This window comes from Scardinius erythrophthalmus (genome assembly GCF_964197995.2).
Source record: "Scardinius erythrophthalmus genome assembly, chromosome: 3".
NCBI classification, from domain to species: Eukaryota; Metazoa; Chordata; class Actinopteri; order Cypriniformes; family Leuciscidae; genus Scardinius; species Scardinius erythrophthalmus.
In genome coordinates, this window is record NC_138223.1 from 5,379,245 (window position 1) to 5,400,275 (window position 21,031).

Below are 21,031 nucleotides of genomic sequence, written 5' to 3' on the forward strand. Positions count from 1 at the left end.
TTAATCTTATGATAGTGTGTTTCAAGGGATGTTTGTCTTCATGAGTTAGAGATAAGGTTTGTAACATCCCAAGATGATGTTGTGAAGCAGTAATTTCCCATTGCATTTGCTTTGGTATAATAACACGTTTTTTGGAAGAGGAAGTCTGAGCAGTGAAACATACACAACAAAGATAATTCAATAAACTCTGCTCTTTTTTATTTTTTTTATTATCATCACTTTGTCACCTGCTTCTGCTCTTCACTGGCTTTCTCAGTCAAACTCTCAGACTGATAAAAGACTGTTAATAGAGTTTTGGGTACCAGACAAGACTTTCTGTTGACAGGTTTTACTGGTTTTAGACAATAGACAAATGGATATCGTTTGACAGGATCCGGAGTCTGGGGTCGGATCTGATATTTCTGATGTGGAGATCCATCTGATCTAACATTTTAGTGCCTTTGGTCTAACAGTGCCTGGTTTATATGTACCTTGTGAAGATGATCAACTAACTTGTATCTTTCAAGTAAAGTCGGTTGACCAACTTTTGCTAGTAAGCTATTTAAATAGGCTACATTCTTTTTTTTTTCTATTCTTACTTATCCTCTCACTTCTGCATGTCTTTTTGCCACATTGTATTATTTGGATCCAAACCATGGTACATATACATAATCAATGTAATTACCACCCTGAATGCTAGTGGCAACCTTTTACTTTGGTAGCTAGGTAACAACTTAGAGAAGGCAGGGGCAGGGAAAATGATATTTATATATCAACAACGGTTCAACTGCACACCTTTTGAGAAGTTTACCACATGAACCGCACCCCAGGGGCCAAATTACCTTACTTATTGTCCCTAAATGTTTCTTACTACTTATGAAATTTTATTGTGCCTTATTTTTCTCAGATTTTGGGTGATTATTAGGATGTTATTTTAATTATTTGCAGCAAAGCTGGTTGCATCATGATTGCATCATGAGCTACTTTTTATCTCTTTAAGACATCATTATTTTGTTCTCAATATTTTCATTTTGGTGGCTTAACAGGATGAATATTTCACATTTAGGTTGAGCCCTGGACTAAAAAAAAGAAGAAGAAAAAAATCCCAGTTTTTTACAGAATTTGAAGTTGTTTAAACTTGCAAGATCATGACAAATGCTTTCTATGGTAGTCTTTGATTTGTGTTACAATAATTAATTTTCAGGAAATATTTGAAAATAATATTGCACTACAACTTAAGGTCAACTGCATTACCACAAAAAATTGGTACTTGTCTCGTGGTTATGATGAGGCACTTACAATGGAACTGGGCATTAGTTTCTTAAAGGATCTAAAAACAGATAAGTTAAGCTTATAATTTCACAAAAGCACTTAAAGGGGCGATATGTAGTATTCAGAAACCCTTGTTATCAGCGACACCAGTGGCCGTTAAGTGAACTGCAGCCAGCAACTTACTGCTCGTGCTTTCACTCGTGCACACTTAACATACGAGAAACTGGACGTGATATACTCCCGGCAAAGTTATTTTTCATTCTGTGCTTAGAAGTGAAAATAAATCATGAATACTTTTGCTATATACTGCTATATAATGTGTGTGTACCGATATACTGAATGTAGCACCTCAGACAGTATGTCATTTCGGATGCACCGTATCTCTCATTTTAATCTGTGTTAAATTCAAAATGGCGTCTCACCTGACTAAAGTAGAAAACTATGCATTTCTAATATATGAAAGCAGAATATTTCTTGAATTCAATTTAAGTCGCAGTTCTTCTGTTGCGTTCAAGCTCCCACAGGTAGCCTATAATAAGGAAAGGTGATGCTATCATCAGTCCAGAGCCAGTGTGGGGTTACGTGCTTGCCATCATGCACAGCAGGCAGTAATTCTCTCTAAGATGATGCCTTTCTGAAAAGTATTTCATTTTCTAAACCATATGTTGACTGCAGAGCGTAACTGTCTGGAGCAGAATTTATTTTAATGGAAGCATCAGCTGTCCGCATGGCTGAGAAACCCCTATTAGTAGCAAGAGTCCAGCACGCTTCTTCAGTCGCTTTTAAGTTGCGAGTAACAAGCGGAGGAAGGAGAGCTTTGGATCAAGTTTCCAGCAACTTTTAATTGACTAACAAAACTCCCTGACGCTCCTTCCAAAGATTTCTCACCCCACTGCAAAGACAAAGCTCCTGAGCGGATCCAAATCCCTGCCGAGCGAGACGAAGAGCGTGTGAAGAGTGTGTGATTGGGCAAGAGAAAAAGACGGAGATCATAACATCTAACCACGTCCAACAGAATCCAATCATTTTGAGCAGATTTGTGTCGTGGGCTCAGGGTTATGAGCATTCCTTTTGCTCTTTTCAGGTTTATTAGAGTAGGGTTGTGTGTACGCCCTCTAGAATCCCTATGAATCCTGATAAGCACACTACAGCATTTGATTTACTTCCTCATAACAGTTTCTATAGCAACCAATTTCCTCCACACTAGGGAATATTGAATATGAATTCATTCCATTAGACTCGTCCCCTTAGTTATCAGGAGCATTTATGGTGCAAATTGCCTTTAGCGGCACATTGTTGAGTCCGTCGTCACTGTTTTTCTCATAGTGATACTGATGCTCTTTTGTGGTGATGTATCAGAAAGGTCACATGTCTGCTTCCAAGTCTTGTTTCTGGCCAACAAGGCTTTGGTTCCTTGATCTTTATTGATAAGGTAATTACTGCTCCAGAAGATTAACAAATCTGCAGCACGCGATAAGGTTCTGGATCTAATGACACTCGGCAGATTTGTTAAGCTAATTAACTTTCTGGGACTTACTTCAGAAAAAAGTACTGTGGTTCAGGGATGGGATTCAGACTGTAATTCAGAGTCAAAAAGTCAGAGACCATGCTGAAATTATTTTATATTTAATATTTTAATATTCTTTTATATTTATTTTTATTTTATTTTTTCTAATTAATTAATTAATCTTAAGCTGTAAAATTATTCAGTATAATGGTATTTTGGTATATTGTTTTCAGGTTTTCAAGGATAGTTTCATAAGTTGTGTTTTGTTTACACTGATACATTTTTTTATAGGATTAACCGTTATAAAGTTTGGGGTCATTTTTTTATGTTTTTGAAAGGAGTCTCTTAAGCTCACCAAGGCTGCATTTATTTGATAAAAATACAGTAAAACAGTAATATTGTAAAATATTACTACAAATTAAAGTGATTAATATTTTAATATATTTTAAAATGCAATTAATTCCTGTGATCAAAGCTGAATTTTCAGCATCATTACTCCAGTCTTCAGTGTCACATGATCCTTCAGAAATCATTCTAACATGCGGATTTGCTGCTTAGGAAACATTTCTTATTACTACCAATGTTGAAAACAGTTACTTCATATTTTTGTGAATCTTCAGTTCATAAAGTTCAAGGAACCGCAATTATTCATTTCTTTGGGGGGAAAAAAAATTCTTACTGAGACCAAACTATAGAGTTTGCTTATACATTGCTGAACAAATCTGAAAATTATATTAGTGTTGAAAATTGTGGTTAAACTCTGTGGCACATTATCATAAACTAAAATATTTTTTTTGTCAACACAAATTATATGTCCTTTTAGTCAAAGTAAATTTGACAAAAATGAATGGATATGACATGACGAAGACACTTTTGTTCAAAGACATTATGAACACTTCTGTTAATTATCTCAGATTTTAGAAACGCTCTACATACTCGATGGAGTCCTGACACATCCTCCCCTGGCTATTTTACATTTTAGTTGGGTATTAAGGCAGATGAAATATGCTAACTGGACTAAGACTCCCTCCCTGTTGGGATGCGTCTCCACCCACTACTGTGTTTAATGGGCTAGCTCTCTGACACACTGTTAACCGGCCTGCATAATGTCACACCTGCGGGCATAACAGAAGCGCAGACTCACTCCATTATTGCTGGCAGGTGGAATACCATATCTGCACGAATTTGTTAGAGCTGTAGGTTAACGCTTGACTTCACAGGCTGATGTGAACGGGATTAGGTTAGCTTTAAAGAATAATGATGAGTCAAGTTTAGACTGAAAAAGTTAAGAGATATGGAGTGTGAGGAGATATTAAACGGCATATCGTGCACTTTTGTTCTTTATTACTTTTGAGACTAATACGCGTCAGAGCGGGTTGTTTCAAATAAAGCTGATATCGGTGTCAGAAGAAGTGAAATATAATATGTTGCTGGAACATCAGTGAATTGAAATGCAACATGCATGTAACTGACATTTATGCACTCAGTTTGATGAGTCTGTTACATTTATTCGTTGAGTCGCTTCATAGAGTACATCACAACAGATCATTATCCATGTGATGCCCTTTAATATTCAGTTGCCTTTAGCATTACACGGTTTTGATCTAAGTTAGTTTTAAATCATAATGCCGTGATCCCTGACTTCTTGCCATAGCCATAGTTAAACTATGGTATTTAATAAGTACAGTTTGAGTGTGTGTTTGTTTGTTTGTTTGTTTGTTTGTTTGTTTGTTTGTTTGTTTGTTTGTTTGTTTGTTTGTTTGTTTGTGTGTATATGGATCTATTAATAATATAATATAATATAATATAATATAACTTGTATAATCAATTGCTACAGTAAAAACATTTCGTGTAACATAATAGCACATTCTATTCTATTCTATTCTATTCTAAATAGAGTTACATGAAAGTGGTCTGTTGCAATTGATTTCAAGATGTAAAGTACTGCATTTTGGAATTTATTTATTTACTGCAAGTAATAATAAGTAATTAAAGTAATTCATCAAAATATCATTAGATAAATATTCATGGATAAAACTATTTGATCCTAGCCTAAGCTTTCCTTGATATTCCTCCTATATATTATATTATATTATATTATATTATATTATATTATATTATATTATATTATATTATATTATATTATATTATATTATATTATATTATATTATAGAAAAGTAGTCTGAAAAGTTTCTAACTTTGTTATGTACTTTTCACTTGGTCATACTGTTTTTAAATCACTATACAAAATTATTTCATAATGCAACACATAATACAACATAAAAACCCAGAGTTGCAACAGTTAATGTTACTATAGTAAAACCTGGACAACGTTTTTGAAGGAAATCCAACCTTTCATTAGAAAAGGCATCGTCTGGTCTTTATGTGGGTTTAGGTTATTAAATATTAGGTTATTATATATTAATATATTTTTTGATTATTATTATTTAATTTTTTTTTCACTCTTTCTTCACGTAGAATCGGACTTTACCCATAAGGCACTGCTCTAACTAGCTCTCAAGCTGAGCTACAAGAGAACATTAGGCTAATTTATGAAAACGGTTGGCTTGCTTTCCTTTCCTCCCCTAAATTCATCAGTTTCAGTTACCGTTAAAAATCCTATTCTCACTTGATTTATGTAGCTATATTTACATTTTAATGGATTACTTCAAGCACCTTCATTATTTTCCTCATAATGTTCTAAAATGCGGCACTTTCCACCTTGACCTCAATTGCTACGGACAATTTTAATACGTGGATCATATTAACAACGTTACCACATTGATAATTTCACCTGTGCTCATATTCCTCAAGTCTTTGTGCATAGATCAATCAAAATATCCCTGTGGCTTATAATAATTCTTTTCGGGTTGAATGGTGTCGATCATGGGACTCATGCCATGTGTAATGAGATGCAGGGATGTTGAAGCTGTGTTAGCAGTGATGAATAACTCCAATCTATGAAACTCATGAAATATTTAGTAGAATGACACACACTGACCTCCGCTGGTCGAGTTAATTCCAAATGTAAAGTGGCCGCAGAAGCGTAATGGATGTGTCTGTCTGTGAGATCTCTGGTATCCTGCCAGCAGATAAAACACACCTAAATGGAAGGAGTAGCCAACCATTTATGCCCACAACATTTGATGAAGTGCACTAAACACACACATCTGCTATTAAGTGTTGTGCTTTCTTAAATATATCAGTCCAAAATCAACTATTCTATTAAAATATTATGTAGTCTGATGATGATGTCATTTTAAATATTTAAAAAATACCACATAGACCCCCCCCCACCCCCCAAAAAATTATATATATATATATATATATATATATCATCCCTGCATATTATTATGCATGAGTCCCATGATTGAAACCATTCAACCCGAAAATATTTATTATAAGCCACAGGGCTGCAGAGAGAAAATGGCGGAAATCAAAAGAGCCATCTGACCTGAGTATGTAACAGTCTCTGCTCTCATCCTTTTCTGTTGAAGTTCCACAACAAGATCGACAGCGCTTCAAACACACACTTTTCAAAACATTCAACTCTCACCTCTTTTCCCCTCTGCCACCACCCACCACCTCTTTAACTGCTGATGATTTTGATCATTTCTTCACTGACAAAACAACAACCATCATCAGTCCGTTCTCACTCACTACACACTCACAGGAACTCAGACTAACCACATCCACAGCCAGGAGTCTTCTCTCCTTCTTCTCTTCCCTCGATGAGGCTGAAGTATCTAAACTTCTCCTCTCCAGTCATCCTTCCACCTGCCCTCTATATCCCATCCCCTCACACCTTCTACAAGCCATCTCTCCTACACTTTTACCAGCACTCACACACATCATCAACACATCTCTCCATACTGGCGTTTTCCCTACCGCATTCAAGCAGGCTCGCGTAACCCCACTGTTTAAAAAAAACACATTAAACACGTCACTTTTAGACAGTTACAGACCTGTCTCTCTTGTACCATTCATACTGAAAACACTTGAACAAGTTATTTTCAACCAGGAATCATCTTTCCTCTCACAGAATAACCAACTGGACGTCAACCAATCTGGTTTCAAGAACGGCCAATCAACCAAGACTCCATTACTGTCAGTCACCGAAGCCCTGCGGATTCCAAATCATCAGTTCTCATTCTCCTGGATCTACTGTATCTGCTGCCTTTGACACTGTGAATCATCAGATCCTTTGGTCCACTCTCTCATCACTGGGCATCACAGGAACTCTACTTCAATGGTTTGAGTCCTTTCGCATGTATGTTTTTCAGGGTTGCCTGGAGAGGGGAGGTATCCAAAGCACATCAATTGACCACTGGTGGGTTCACCAGGGTTCAGTTCTTGGACCCCTCCTCTTCTTCATATATATTTATATGTACAATATTTATATGCACTACATCACTGGGACCCATACAGCTCTACCTTTCATTTCAACCAGATGATCCCACATGAGCTGCACAAATCTCAAGCTGTCTGGTGGACATCTCGGCATGGATGAAAGAACATCACTTGCAGCTCAACCTGCCAATCCGTCTCTACAGCACAATTTCACCATCTGGCTAGGTACATCATCTATTACCCCCATCAGGGTTGGCCAAAAAATCTTGGAGTAACCATTGATGACCAGCTGACCTGCAAAGAGAGCCCAGTCATGCAGGTTTGCACTACACAACATCAAGAAGACCAGGCCTTTCCTAGCTGAGCATGCAACACAACAGCTCGTCCAGGCCCTGGTCATTTCTAGGCTTGATAACTGCAAAGCTCTTTTTGCTGGACTTCCATCATGTGTAATCAAACCTCTACAAATGATTCAGGTCTTGTCTTCAACGAGCCCTAAAGGGCCCACATCACACCTCTCTTTATCTCTCTGCACTGGCTCTACAAGGCATTGATGCTTTCTTACAGATCTACCACAGGCTCAGCTCCCTCCTACTTCCACTCACTCTTATGAGTCTACATCCCTACCAGAAGCCTACCAAGAGCGACGCTCGTGGTCCTATCACAGAGAGGCACAAAATCCCCCTCCAGAACATTCTCGATCACTGTTCCATGCTGGTGGAATGATCTCCCCGCCTTCATCCGGAACGCAGAATCCCTGACAACATTCAAAAGACAGCTGAAAACTCATCTCTTCCGTGAGCACTTAACCTCATCATAAAAAAAAAAAAAAAAAATCTAGACTTTCACTTTCCTTTAATCCTTCCCTAGCATGCTACTCTAAGCAATGTCTGAAACTTTGTATTTTGAGCACTTTTTGTGTTTGTTTGCCTCTTCATGATGAATCACTTATTCCTCATTTGTAAGTCGCTTTGGATAAAAGCGTCTGCAAAATGGATAAATGTAAATAAATATATACAAAAAAAAAAAAAAATCTATATATATATATATATATATATATATATATATATATATATATATATATATATATTTCAAAAATACACTAACATTACTTGATAAAATCAATTTAATATGATAAAAATTATAACAAAAAATATGAAAATGAAATCTAATTCAAAATATGAACAAAATATGTGTGTGTGTGTGTGTGTGTGTGTGTGTGCGTGTGTGTGTGTGTGTGTGTGTGTGTGTGTGTGTGTGTGTGTGTGTGTGTGTGTGTGTGTGTGTGTGTGTGATTAGGGACTGTTTCTCACATAAAGCTGTTGCATGGCTTTGTTTTTAGAGCTTAAGTCATTGTCAGGAATGTCCTTTTGCAAAATGGAAAATGCTCACATTTTGCAGAATGGTATTGTATTTTCAATCTTTTATTCACTGTCTCGCTGGCTTTCTTATGTTTTCCTCTCTCTCTCTCTCTCTCTCTCTCTCTCTCTCTCTCTCTCTCTCTCTCTCTCTCTCTCTCTCTCTCTCTCTCTCTCTCTCTCTCTCTCTCTCTCTCTCTCTCTCTCTCTCTCTCTCTCTCTCTCTCTCTTTTTTTTTTAGTGATGTGATAGCCTGCTGATCACTTCCCCAATCCAGTGAAGATGGAGCCAATAATCAATTCTCATCCGGGATGCTGAATCACTCAGCAGGACTTGGCTGTTTCAGCATTGGATAAAAGCTCTCCTCTCTGCCACGGATGAAGACCTCCTCAGTTTTAGATCATACCTCAGTGCACCTATCTAAATGAGTGCCATAACTCAAATGGAAGGGAATATATTTGTACTAGGAACAAGCTTTGTATGAAGCAATATGGCTATTTTTAGTGTAGCCTATGTTTGTTTTTTTTTCTATGCACATAAAAAGCTCTCGAAAGGGCTACTAGACAATTAATTAGCATCCAGGCTGTGCGACCTCTCTGAGTTTATTCTTTCCCATTACAGCTGTAATTGTATTGGATAGATAACTGCTGATATAACCTAATAGCCTTTAGCAATTGTGAGGAATAACAACTGGTAATGCAGTGATGTAATCGACAAAGCTTTATGGATCAGCCAGGGGTCACGTGTTAATCCTAATTGCAAGATTCTGCCTCTTGGAGCAATTTGCATGCGATCAAATATTCATCACACTAAATTTATGCATAAGCATGCTAACAATTAGATTGCTATGTGAGAGATGCTAGATTTGAGAAACCGCACATGGGATCATGTGGTTCAGCAAAAGCTTGATTAAAAAAATCACAAAAATGTAGCCAGAATTATTTTAATTAGCATAAAATGAATGTGCAAACACTGAGATTCCTTCTAAAATGTGAGGATGCAGAAAATAGAGATTGAGGTCAGCTCGCTTTGTCATTATTATAGTACTTTGATTTTTTTTTTTCATTTATTGCCACCAAATGCTCTATAACAACTTTCTTACAGGCCCTAAAGAGACTATATTTTCAATGTGTTTTCACACTTGTAGTTCGGTTCGCTTGGTTCACTTGGTCTGGATCAAAACAAACAAACAAACAAAAAAACATTTAGTCCTGGTCCACTCAGAATTCACATTGGCATTTTAACACTGAACCTAATGATACCGAACCTAAAGGATGGGGATGTTCACAACCTGATTGGTCGACTTTTATTAAGTATATTTCGTGACAGAACTTACCAAACATCCAAAACAATGCTGTGCTCTGAGCTTAATGTGCTTGTTGTATATGCGTAGCCTACACATGAAGAGCTTATAAAACGTGTAAAGGGGTCAAAACAGAGGCAGGAATCCCTCCGTCACACGTCATCTAGTTCTGATGCCTGTACTGAACTGTGATGGGCAACATCGCGACTATGACGAGTAAAAAACTTTCCAGGGCCACACCTTGTGACACCACGTCCCGTTTTTGGTTCGTTTACATGTCTTTGGTCCGTGTTGCGTTCATTTTTCATTCGAACCGCATCAGAGTTTGTTTGGAAGCGGACTGAGACCCATCTTTTCAGTGTCTCGGTCCACTTGTTTGGTGGCACCGGGGTTCGGATGGCAGCGTTCACACTTATTCAAATGAACAGCACAAACGGAGCAATCCCACCAGGATTCGTTTTAATTTAACCAAACATGCCAAGTGTTAACACACCCTTAAAAACAGAAACAGTGGTGCTCCGTATCTCAGATCCTGGAATCATTGTCAAGAAAAAAAATATATAATTGGTATGATAATTTGGTTGACTATGTAAGTACCAGAATTGATAATCCATTAGTAATGAGAGGTTATGAAAGAAAGTATGTTGAGATGCATTGGTCTCTTCCAATGTACAGTCAATACACTCTAACAAAGTGAAGGGGCTTGGGGTTTCTTCCTCTTTAGGCATAAACACCCTGATTTCCATGAGTTTTGCGAGGTGCTCTGACACTCATACAGCTGCGTTCCCTGCGGTCCAAATGAGAGGATTACCTCACGATTGCAATAATCCCCCTGCTACAATGGGACACCTGCCCGGCGTTACTAAAACACATCCTGGCAGATACGCCAGACACACAACCCTGAACAATCACTCTTTTGAAGTGCTGTCATAATCTTTTCCAAGTTAGCCAGCATGAGAGAACTTGTTCATTTGAGCGTCAACTTGTGCAGTGACCGATTGCCTATAAATAATACGACTGTGCTGGCAAGTTAAAGGCTGCATCTTTTCCACGGATGCTGTGGTGTTGTTGTTAGCATTGTTAGCGTGCTCAGTCACATGGTGAAAGGATCAGCTTTATCTCGAAATATTTGTTCGAATGTCTTTGCCAGGCAAATTTGTGGTTGCCAGAGCTTGACAGACTACTGGCCGAAACCCGGGAATTAGAGTGCAAGTCTGATAGCTTTGGTCCAGCGGTTGCAGGGCTGTGCAGAGACTGCCAGAAAAGAGCAGTCGCGCAGCCTTATTGTCAAAGCAGAAGTAGTAGATAGCATAAACTCTTGTTTGCACATTGTTGTTCGCGTATGACAATTTGGGATTTCATTTTAAGAAGATTAAGAAAAGAAAATGATATGCACTGGGAGATGAAAGGACCATAAAAGTCTCCTGTTGCCTTATTAGTTTGAACCCTACAGAGTACAAAAGTGTGAGGCCAATGTCTTAGTCACTTTAGCATGCAACGTTCGGCATGCAATTTTCTCTTTAATGCACAAAAAGGCCCCCAAGAAATAATAACCAGTGTTAATCATATTAGCTTGGTGTGTTTGTAGAGCACAAAAGGTGCATCATGGGATGATTTTTTGATGATTCACAAATATTTTCTCTGAATTAATAATTTAGCTCATTTATCGTGATAAAAATGTTTACAGTCAAAAAATCATTGGTAAGCTAAATTGGTTGTCTTCCTTTGAAATTCAGTTTCTCAGTCTCTCTGTGCAGTTGAGTTAAACCAGACAGTGTCAGTCCGGGTAACTAATCCATCTGATTGGCAGGATGAAAACTTCAAAGTATTGCTTCCGTTTTCCCCATGCTGACTCATCCCGTCTCTTACAGGGCTTGTTATCCCATGCGCTATATGACAACCAGACTGCTCTGCAATTCATGAAGATGAGGATTTGATTTCACTTTTTAGCTTAGCCTGCACATTCATTTATTTATTTATTTTACTTTGTTTAATTTTAAGAACAAATAATGATTTTTTTTTTTTCATTCTGTCAGTGGAACACCTGCCTCGACTGATAGTGTTTGATAATGTTACAAAATATTTATATTTCAAATGAATCCTCTTTTGAACTTTTCATTCATTTTCATTCATGAAAGAATCCTGGAAAAAATGGTTTTCCACAGAAATATTAGGCAGCAACACTGCTTTCAATGTTTAAATAATAACATTTCTCAAGCATGTGACACTGAAGACTGGAGTAATGATGCTGAAAATAATAAACAATAATAAATTACATGTTAAACTATATTACAAATATATAAAATATTAAAGTCATTTTAAAATTGTAATATTTATAATATTGCAGTATGACTGTTGTTACTGTATTGTTGATCAAATACTAAATGCAGCCTTGGTGAACATTAGAGACTTCTTTAAAATCCTTTAAAAAATATGATCAACCCCAAGCTTTTGTTCTGTTTGAAATATTTTAATTTTGTTTTCACTTGTTTTATGCAAAACATATATTTATTTATTTTGTTTTATTATTATTCTAAGAACATTTTGTTTTCGGCGGTGTAGCTGGAACAGTTGAATGCATTTTCCAAGGTTAACTTTAATCATTTTAATCATGATGTGTACTTCCAACAGATTTGGAGATTGCTCCAGAAATCCATAAACCAAACGCTGCAGCTTGAATACATTGATCAGCCTTCCATAGCTTGACCTTTACCATGTGGTCACAAGAAGTTCATCCACCACTAGATCTACCACCCTGATCCAACCTCTAAATTCACTGAGCTGGATCAGCGAGCTGATCATCTGCCAGATGGGCTAATGGAAGCCCTGGATGTGATCAGTAATGCTGGTAAATGACGGCTCCTCTGGGCTTGGACGCCTAATGCCTTGGCTTTAGTTTCTGCACTCTGTCCACTCCCGCACTGTGGATGGCTTTCTGATGCTGCTATATCTGTGGGAGAAGACTTATATGTGTCACACAATACACACAACCTCGTGGTAAATATCAAGAATGAATAGCGAATCTCTCCCTAGAAATTGTCCATTTCCATTGTAATGATGCAGCAGTAATCTCATGACTGCAGGGCTTGAATGCTTTGTCAAACACAAACTATAGAGGCAGTTGAGCATAGCGTTTGAGTCTTATATTTGAAAGAACCGATTCAAGGCTGGTTATTATATTGATGGCTACAGATTAGATAAGATACAGGGTGTGAAAATGGCTTCAGTGTCAGATAAGAGCACAGAAATGTGAAGTTTTTCAAGTAAACAGTGGAAGAGTTGCAGTCATGAAAAGTATTTTTTTTTCATAAAAGTATTTAAGTATTAGTCTAAGTTGTTGTTGTTTGTCCTGTTATTTTTGTATCATGCAGATGCTACTATAGTTATATTTATATTTATATTTAATATTTTGAATTATATTTTATGTTTGTTTTGCATTTTCATTTCAGTTAAAGCTACACTCTGCGATATTTTCCCCCATCTAGTGGTGAAATTGTATATGACTACCCAGTGAATATTAGTTTCTGTTCCTTTCAATTTCGAGGGCGTTTTAACTCTTACGGTGGTCGTATTATTCCAAGATTAACATGGCTTCCAGTTCGACTTTGTCCAATTGCGCCTTTAAAACTATCACCTGTGATCCGTCGCAGCACAGATTTATGTTACAAGTAAACAATACTTTTTCCATTGACGTGAGGAAAAGTAACGCAAGTTATACTAGAGGTCGTTCTGCCGTTATGCACAACCATGTTATGGTTAGACAAGCAACTATAAAACTTCGAATTTACACAAATAGGCTGGATTACCTGCCGAGAAGAAAGCAGGCAACTTCGGCGTCCGTTTTAAAATCTTTGCTCCTCATGAGCTCTTTCCATCTGGGAAAAGTTACTCCAGTATTGACTTTGGTCTTGCTGATTTGACGTTGACGTTTTAATTCTCTCTTTCGCTTCCTTGGCGACTCTGCTAAAATAGGCGTGATCCTCCATTAGCAATCTGTCAAATCTGCCGGCAGTCGCGAGTAATCTCCCCCTCGCATTCGTCTCTGTGTCACTGAGTGTAAAGCGCGAAAGGCGAAGCTTGAATTTACAGGTATGTCCCTCTTTGGCTAATGTAGTTTCAAGATGGAGGGGCAACATGACGACCGGCATTCGAACCCCTCACCCGTATGTACTTTCAATGGCAGATTATAAACTTACGAGAATACTTTATTACTTCAGAGAAGTAAATATACATTAATGAGCACATATATTTTTGAAAGAACTAAGTGTTTTTTGCTAAGAATCAACCAAAAAAAATTACACAGTGTAGCTTTAAAGTTTTAGTAATTTTGTTGTGGGGGTTTATTTTGTAATTTGTATATATATACTGTGTGTGTGTGTGTGTGTGTGTGTGTGTGTGTGTGTCTATATAGTTTTTATTTATTTTGAATTTCAGTTATAGTTTTAGGTGTTTTTAGTACATCGTTAAATGAAATTATTATTATTATTTTCTTTATTATTATTGTTATTTCTTTGTTCATGTTGCAAAAATGTTTATGGTATAAGTTTTAGTGTCAGTAAAAAAAAAAAAAAAAAAAAAAAAACCTGGCTGGTGTTTTTCTGAAATCAATTTTTTTGCTTTGACATGAGAGCAAGTAAATAATGTTAAAATTGTCTTTTTTGGTGAACTGTTCCTTTAACACTCAAGGTCATATACATTGAATTTTCATTTTTGTCCACTAAAACTTCATAATCTTAATGTTTAGAAGGATGGCCGATCATCATAATACACAACAATAATATATTATAATTATAATACTATATTATAATATATTACAATTCATATTTACAATATTCATTTTTCCATTACATTTGTTCCTGTCAAATTATGTACAGCATGTCTACTCTGAGGTCTATAACATTTAAAATAACAAGTTTTCCCCCTATTGTTTGATGCAGTTTCAAGCAGGGGTCAACAAGTCTTGTCAAATTAAACATGACTCATTGTTTTTGCTGTATGTTAATAATGAATGATACATGGTAATTATCTTGTTAAGCGGTGTTTGAATCCTGTGTTAAGAGAGAAAAGGCTGTTTTTATGTTTACCAAATGAGTAAATCCCATGCGAGCCATGGCGCATATTTTTTCTCTTTAATTGTAATTCCAACCTAATGGTAATTAAGGTCTTTATGAGCAGCTTTTCAGGAACGAATTGTGATCATAAATTGTGGGACACCTACAGTATGGAGGGTCAATGTTTTATAATATTAAATGATATAATCATTGATAATTATTGTTTTAAATGCCACATGTATTTAATTAATATACACAACAATTCCAAACGTTTAGGGTCAGTAAGATTTTGAAAGAAATTAACACTTATTCAACATTGATAATGATAAATTATGCTGTGCTTGTATGTTGGGCACAATTAAAATTAGTTAGTAGTGTTAATCACTTGACGGCTATGTTGTTGTAATTATTTATGCATTTATTATTGGACATTTTTTGGGGGGACTTTGGCTCAAAATCTGCAAAAAATGCATGAAATTGATTTAAATGTAAAAACAGAACTGATACATACTCTTAGTAACTGAAAACATAATAAAATTTGTCAAACTGTTTAATAAACAAACAGATATAGGCTGGGATTGTATAGTGCTTTGTGATTTGACAGATTCAGCATTAAAGGCACAATATGTAATTTTTGCCACTAGAGGTCGCTTATTCAGAAAAAAAGCTTGATGACGGGGTGAACGAGCGTGGATTCATGGGATTCATGGAGGAATCCAACAGACTCGGGCAGAAATCATGTGCATGGATGAGCTGATGTATTAAAGCTTTATTAACTTTACTGTGGTATGAAGCAGGGCGGGTGGAGAGCGGTGGGAGTGGAACGAGGCCGCTTGAGTGAATGCTAATGAGAGAGATCTGACACACCGACACACCGGTCTCGAGTCCAGTGGAGATTTGATCATGCTTTTGCTGCAATCGTCACTTTTCGTATGTGGGGTAACGCAGCGCTGTTGTTTTTGATAGCCCAGAAGAAAAGAAAAGCCATATGATCATTCCACACCTCAGGATCCACTATTACCACTACAAACAACACAAGACCACATCCAACCATTAATCACTAGGCAGCACTCCTTCTCTGAAGAGCAATAGAATTTCATCCCACTCGGCTCAGTAATAACGTAATAACTCGTAATAACTCGTAATAACGGAATCTAGTGTGAAAACCTATCTTCAGGTAATTTCATGAAAGAGTAAGAGTTGCAGAACTTTTACAGCTTTTATGTGTTTAAGTTTTTAGCCAAGGACACACCATCTAATTAAAGTAATGGCCTTCCTCGCGATCAATGAGCCAAGAGTTGTAGTTGCAGCGTTTCTCGTGACAGCCAGCGAAACCACAGTACTGTGTCTTTGTTTTTCATTCACTGCCAGATGTACCTTGGCAAGAGGAGGAGAACATTAATTACCTGGTAAATATTAGTTGAGAGCACATTGTCTCTCTCCAGTTTTTTCTGGATTTGTCTCAATTCTCTTTCTTGTTTAGTTTTAAGTGCACTACCCATGGTCGTCGCTCCATTGAAGCTCCCAGAATGCAATGTATAAACTAGCAAGCATTGGATGCTCATTATATTATACTTACTGGCTATGCTGTCATATGTTCGTATAGGCCTCAGAAGTGTAAATGTAATGCCGGGTTTAGACTACATGATATTTTTGTCTGTTACGAGTCCGATCATCGCTTGCTGCCTTTATCAACGTGCATGATGTCATCGAGAAGGCGGAACTAGTGACTGACTTCTGGAAACAAGAGAGTAAACAAACATTGACTAATGAAGCAGCATGTTTTGTAATAATATGATAAATGGCTTGCTAGCTAAATGCTTTTATCAGTTCTGCACTGGTAGCTGAAGTGCCTCTGCTAGTGTTCGTATTTTTTATTTTTTTCACTCTGTTGTAGTAGTCCCTTCAGGAAACATCATAAAGGACATAAAAGAAACATAAATTCCTCAATTGCCTAATTCCACTGTAGCACCAATGATTTTTGCATCCCAGCACCCATTGTTGTTTACGAATCACCATGACACCCTACATCAACGGATCGTGCCAAAACCAGGCTGATATTGTCTAGTCTGAACCCTGCATAAGCGACTCCTTTCAAAAAGGTTTTAAAAAATCAAACTGATCCCAAACTTTTGACGGTTGTGCAAATGATGTGATTTTTTTCCCAAAATGTATAAACATACTTTTATCATACTTATGTCAAACGTCTGAATGTAAATGATATTCATGATGAGTGCTGATTCACATCATAGTGATTTATCGAGAAGAATAAGACCCGTCGCCTCATTTAGTCCTGAGTGCTGTTAGACCAATGGTGGATTACAGATGGATTATTGTGGGAATTCATTTTGCACCTGGGTGAAACTGACAGATCTGAAACAGGTGTTTGGACGGTTTTCCCAGAAATGCGTGCACAACATTTAGCCATTAGCTTTTGAAACCTGGTCTCATGGGGAGAATGTGACTTAAAATTATGCTAAATGTTGCCAGAAATTCAAACCGTTGCAGTTTCCAGGTGAAATTTTCATCGGTGGCTAGATTTGCAAATGAGTCATTCTCAGATCAGATGGATATTTTTTTAATGCATTGGTTGAACATAAAACCAGCCGTGAACAATTCATTCACAAATCAATTTATGATTCTCGAATCAATGACTCATTGACTACTTCTGGACTCTTTCATACACATATTGTTTAATGTAAATGCAGATTATATTAGGTTTCTGATTTCTTAAATATGTATCTGTGTTTTTCAACCATGATTCATAAAACAAACGTTAATTCATTCAATGAATACAGATTAAACTGATTATTAATATCTGATATTTCTGGATATACTTCATATTGAGCGTAACATGTTTTAAGGTTATTAACCATGAAATAAATGTATGTATTTATTACATTTTTTGTTATTAACCCTTAAACGCATACATAGGGTCTTTCACTCTTTATTTTTGTTTAAAGTTAGACCTCAATCTTATTAGCATTCATCAATGTATTCAGTATAAACAATTTAAGAGGAAAATAAAAATAAAATAATGCTGGTTTTCTAATATATATATATATATATATATATATATTTTTTTTTTTTTTTTTTTTTTTTTTTTGTACAGGGTCGTTAGCGACCCGAGGTATGTAACAGTGTAAGTATTTTTTTTTCTGCGCAACAATAGGTTTTGATGGAAGAAGAGCATTGTTATTCCCCAGTGAGCTAAATGAAAACTTTGAGAAATTAATAAACTACTAGTTTAATTTAGCTTCAGAGGAAGAAAAAAAACGGTGAGCAGGAATGAACCCATTTTTCATTGCTGCAATATTTTTCTATACAATCTGTTATTACTTGGACCCACATGGAGACTCAATATACATATTACACAGTGAAATAAAATTTGAGGATGTTATAGGACAATAGGTAACTGAATTATTGCAATTAGCAGTTTAAGTTATGGTAATTAAAACACAATCAACAATGAATCAATGATATTGTCTTCAAAATCCATAATGTGCACTTCTAGTTTTGTCAGCACATTTTGCTAAAACAAGGTCCATAGGGATTGTTTGTCGAAGATAGTGTGGAAGAGCTTGAGTTTTGACCTCTGCCCCACTCAACACCCTCCAGTGAACCGAACTATCAAATATAATCCCACCGTTTTGCCCCACATCAGTGCCTGGAGTAACTAAAGCTCTTCTGGCTGAACAAAAGCAAATCCCTGCAGAAATGTTGTAACATCTATTGGAAAGCCATCCAAGATGAAGCTTTTATAGAAGCAGATGGGAACCCAGTATTTATGACAATTATTTTGGAATAAAATATTCAACAAGCAGGTGCCCACATTCATTTGGTAGTAAAATGTTTTGCCAGAGTACCGGACTTTTATGATTTATTATCTACATTTTCTGGATTCCTCAGGGAGAATCAGTGATAATTCACTAGAACATATTGGTTGTTTTGCACGTGTTAAATATTTGTGTATATTCTAAAAAATAATAATAATAAAAAAGAAATTGCTGTGGTTTATGTTTTACTGATAAACCAACACTGGAAGGGGAAATATATACTTGACAATACAACGTTTTTATTATGTATTATATTGATAAAATAAGGACTCTTATTTTAAAAGAATTTTACTTAAAGAGTACTATAAAGATTTAATTTTAAAATTAGATTTAAAATATAGCCTCAAAGCAAACAGACATGGACTAAAAACTTTAACTTAGCTTTTTAATAAATTGAACAAATGTTTAGTTTAATTTTATGGAAGAACATTTCCCAGAATGCTCTACTTTTAAGTATATTATGTAATACAATTTTGATGTCAGTATTTATTCTTATAAAGTCATCTGAAAAGGATATGGTGCTCATTTTGTGTAGCTTTACTTGGATTTAACAGAATTTAATTCATTTTGAGAAATACATCTAATCAGTTGATTATATCAGGCAATCACTGCAAAAAAATGCTTTTCTTACTTAGTATTTTTGTCTTGTTTCCAGTCCAAATATCTCAAAATTCTTAAATCAAGATACTAAGAACTAAAGTAGTAAAAGGCCATGAGATATTATGTCTTGTTTTCTGGGGAAATAAATCAAAATGAAGTAAATTGTTGCTTAAAAAAAGCAAAATGATCTGTCAATGAGGTAAGAAAAATAACCTTAATTCAAAAAGAAACAAGATAATTATTCTTACCCCATTGGCAGATAATTTTGCTTTTTTTAAGCAACAACTCACTTCATTTTGATTTATTTCCCCAGAAAACAAGAAATAATCTATTATGGCCTTTTACTACTTTAGTATATGCATCTTGATTTAAGAATTTTTAGATATTTGGACTGGAAACAAGACAAAAATACTAAGTAAGAAAAGCATTTTTTGCAGTGATCAATATAATTAATTCGGAAAAAAATATATATATTATAATAATTATTTGTGCATTGCTGTAAAAACTTGTGTTGGAGTAATGAAATCCCTCTGTTGGTTGACTATGTCTCTAAGGCCTTGCAGTCCTTCGAGTCCACATTTCTAGAGACATAATGTCGCATAAACTGTGGAGCCTACGCCGGTGCAGGATCAGCAAAAGTGCTTAGAGGGTACACTTGAGCCTCCTTCTGAAATATAAAATGACAAATAGGACATCCTGCAGCCTCATGGAGTTCATGGCCAAGCAAAAAGACCCCAAGTGCACTTCAAGTGCGCAATTAGGACAGAGGCAACTCAGTTAATTCCTTCTCTTGTCATTCTAGGTCAACATCCTGATTTAAAATGAGACTATTATTTCATTCTGAACCTTTTTAAGTGTAATCAAATGACAATCATTTTCATAAAGAACCAATGCAAGCTTTATCTACATTTTATGACTGCATCACAAGCTTTTAAAAGTTTCTAACCAGTAAACACTGGTCTTTATCTGAACAAACTTTGTCCCCACCTTACCTGCAATATTTCCATATTTCCTACATTATTGATGACCTTCAATTTTCTGTCCTGTCACTTTTCCTCAGCCTCAACAATGTATCTGCACCAAAAGAATCAAGACCACAGCATCTCACCTTTGATAAGGACATTGATGTTAGTCATTACGAAAATATGACTGCCCTAGAAGTTTGTCCTCCCTAGAGGGTATCCTACATCGAATCTGAACTCGTCTTGACTTCCTATTTTCTCTCTGAGGAAGCCAAAGTTCACTCAGCAGGCGCTAATGTCTTCAGATGTCTCTCACCCCCTCGGGCCACCAGACTCTGCAGGGACCACCCAATCCTCAGAGGAGCCCAGCATATCTCCAAGTTCTTCACTTTTCACCAAACCTGCAAAGTACCTGAGAGGAAATTTGTTTTGGATGAGGAAGCAAGGGATTGAGAGCCAAGATCTGTCTTGGCTTGTCACACTCTAAAATGTTGTAGATCTGGAATTGGTGATAAAAATGGAGCAGGTGGTTGGGATTGGGGTGAATTTATTTCATATTTCAGTCTAATTCTGATGTTTATGATTGCATTGGTAGATCATTTCACACTGGTCCCTGAAGTTTATGATCCCATTAGATGTGTGCGTCTTGTTTAAATAAAGCCTAATGTATCATATTTGATATGCAAATCGAACCAAACCTGCTTCAAGTCTGAACACACCCTTGGAGTCACAATTGAATATAAAGAGTTAACAGTTCCATCTAGTGTAAGTTTCAATAAGAAGGACAATTTAGCAGGTTTTGAAACCAAGTTT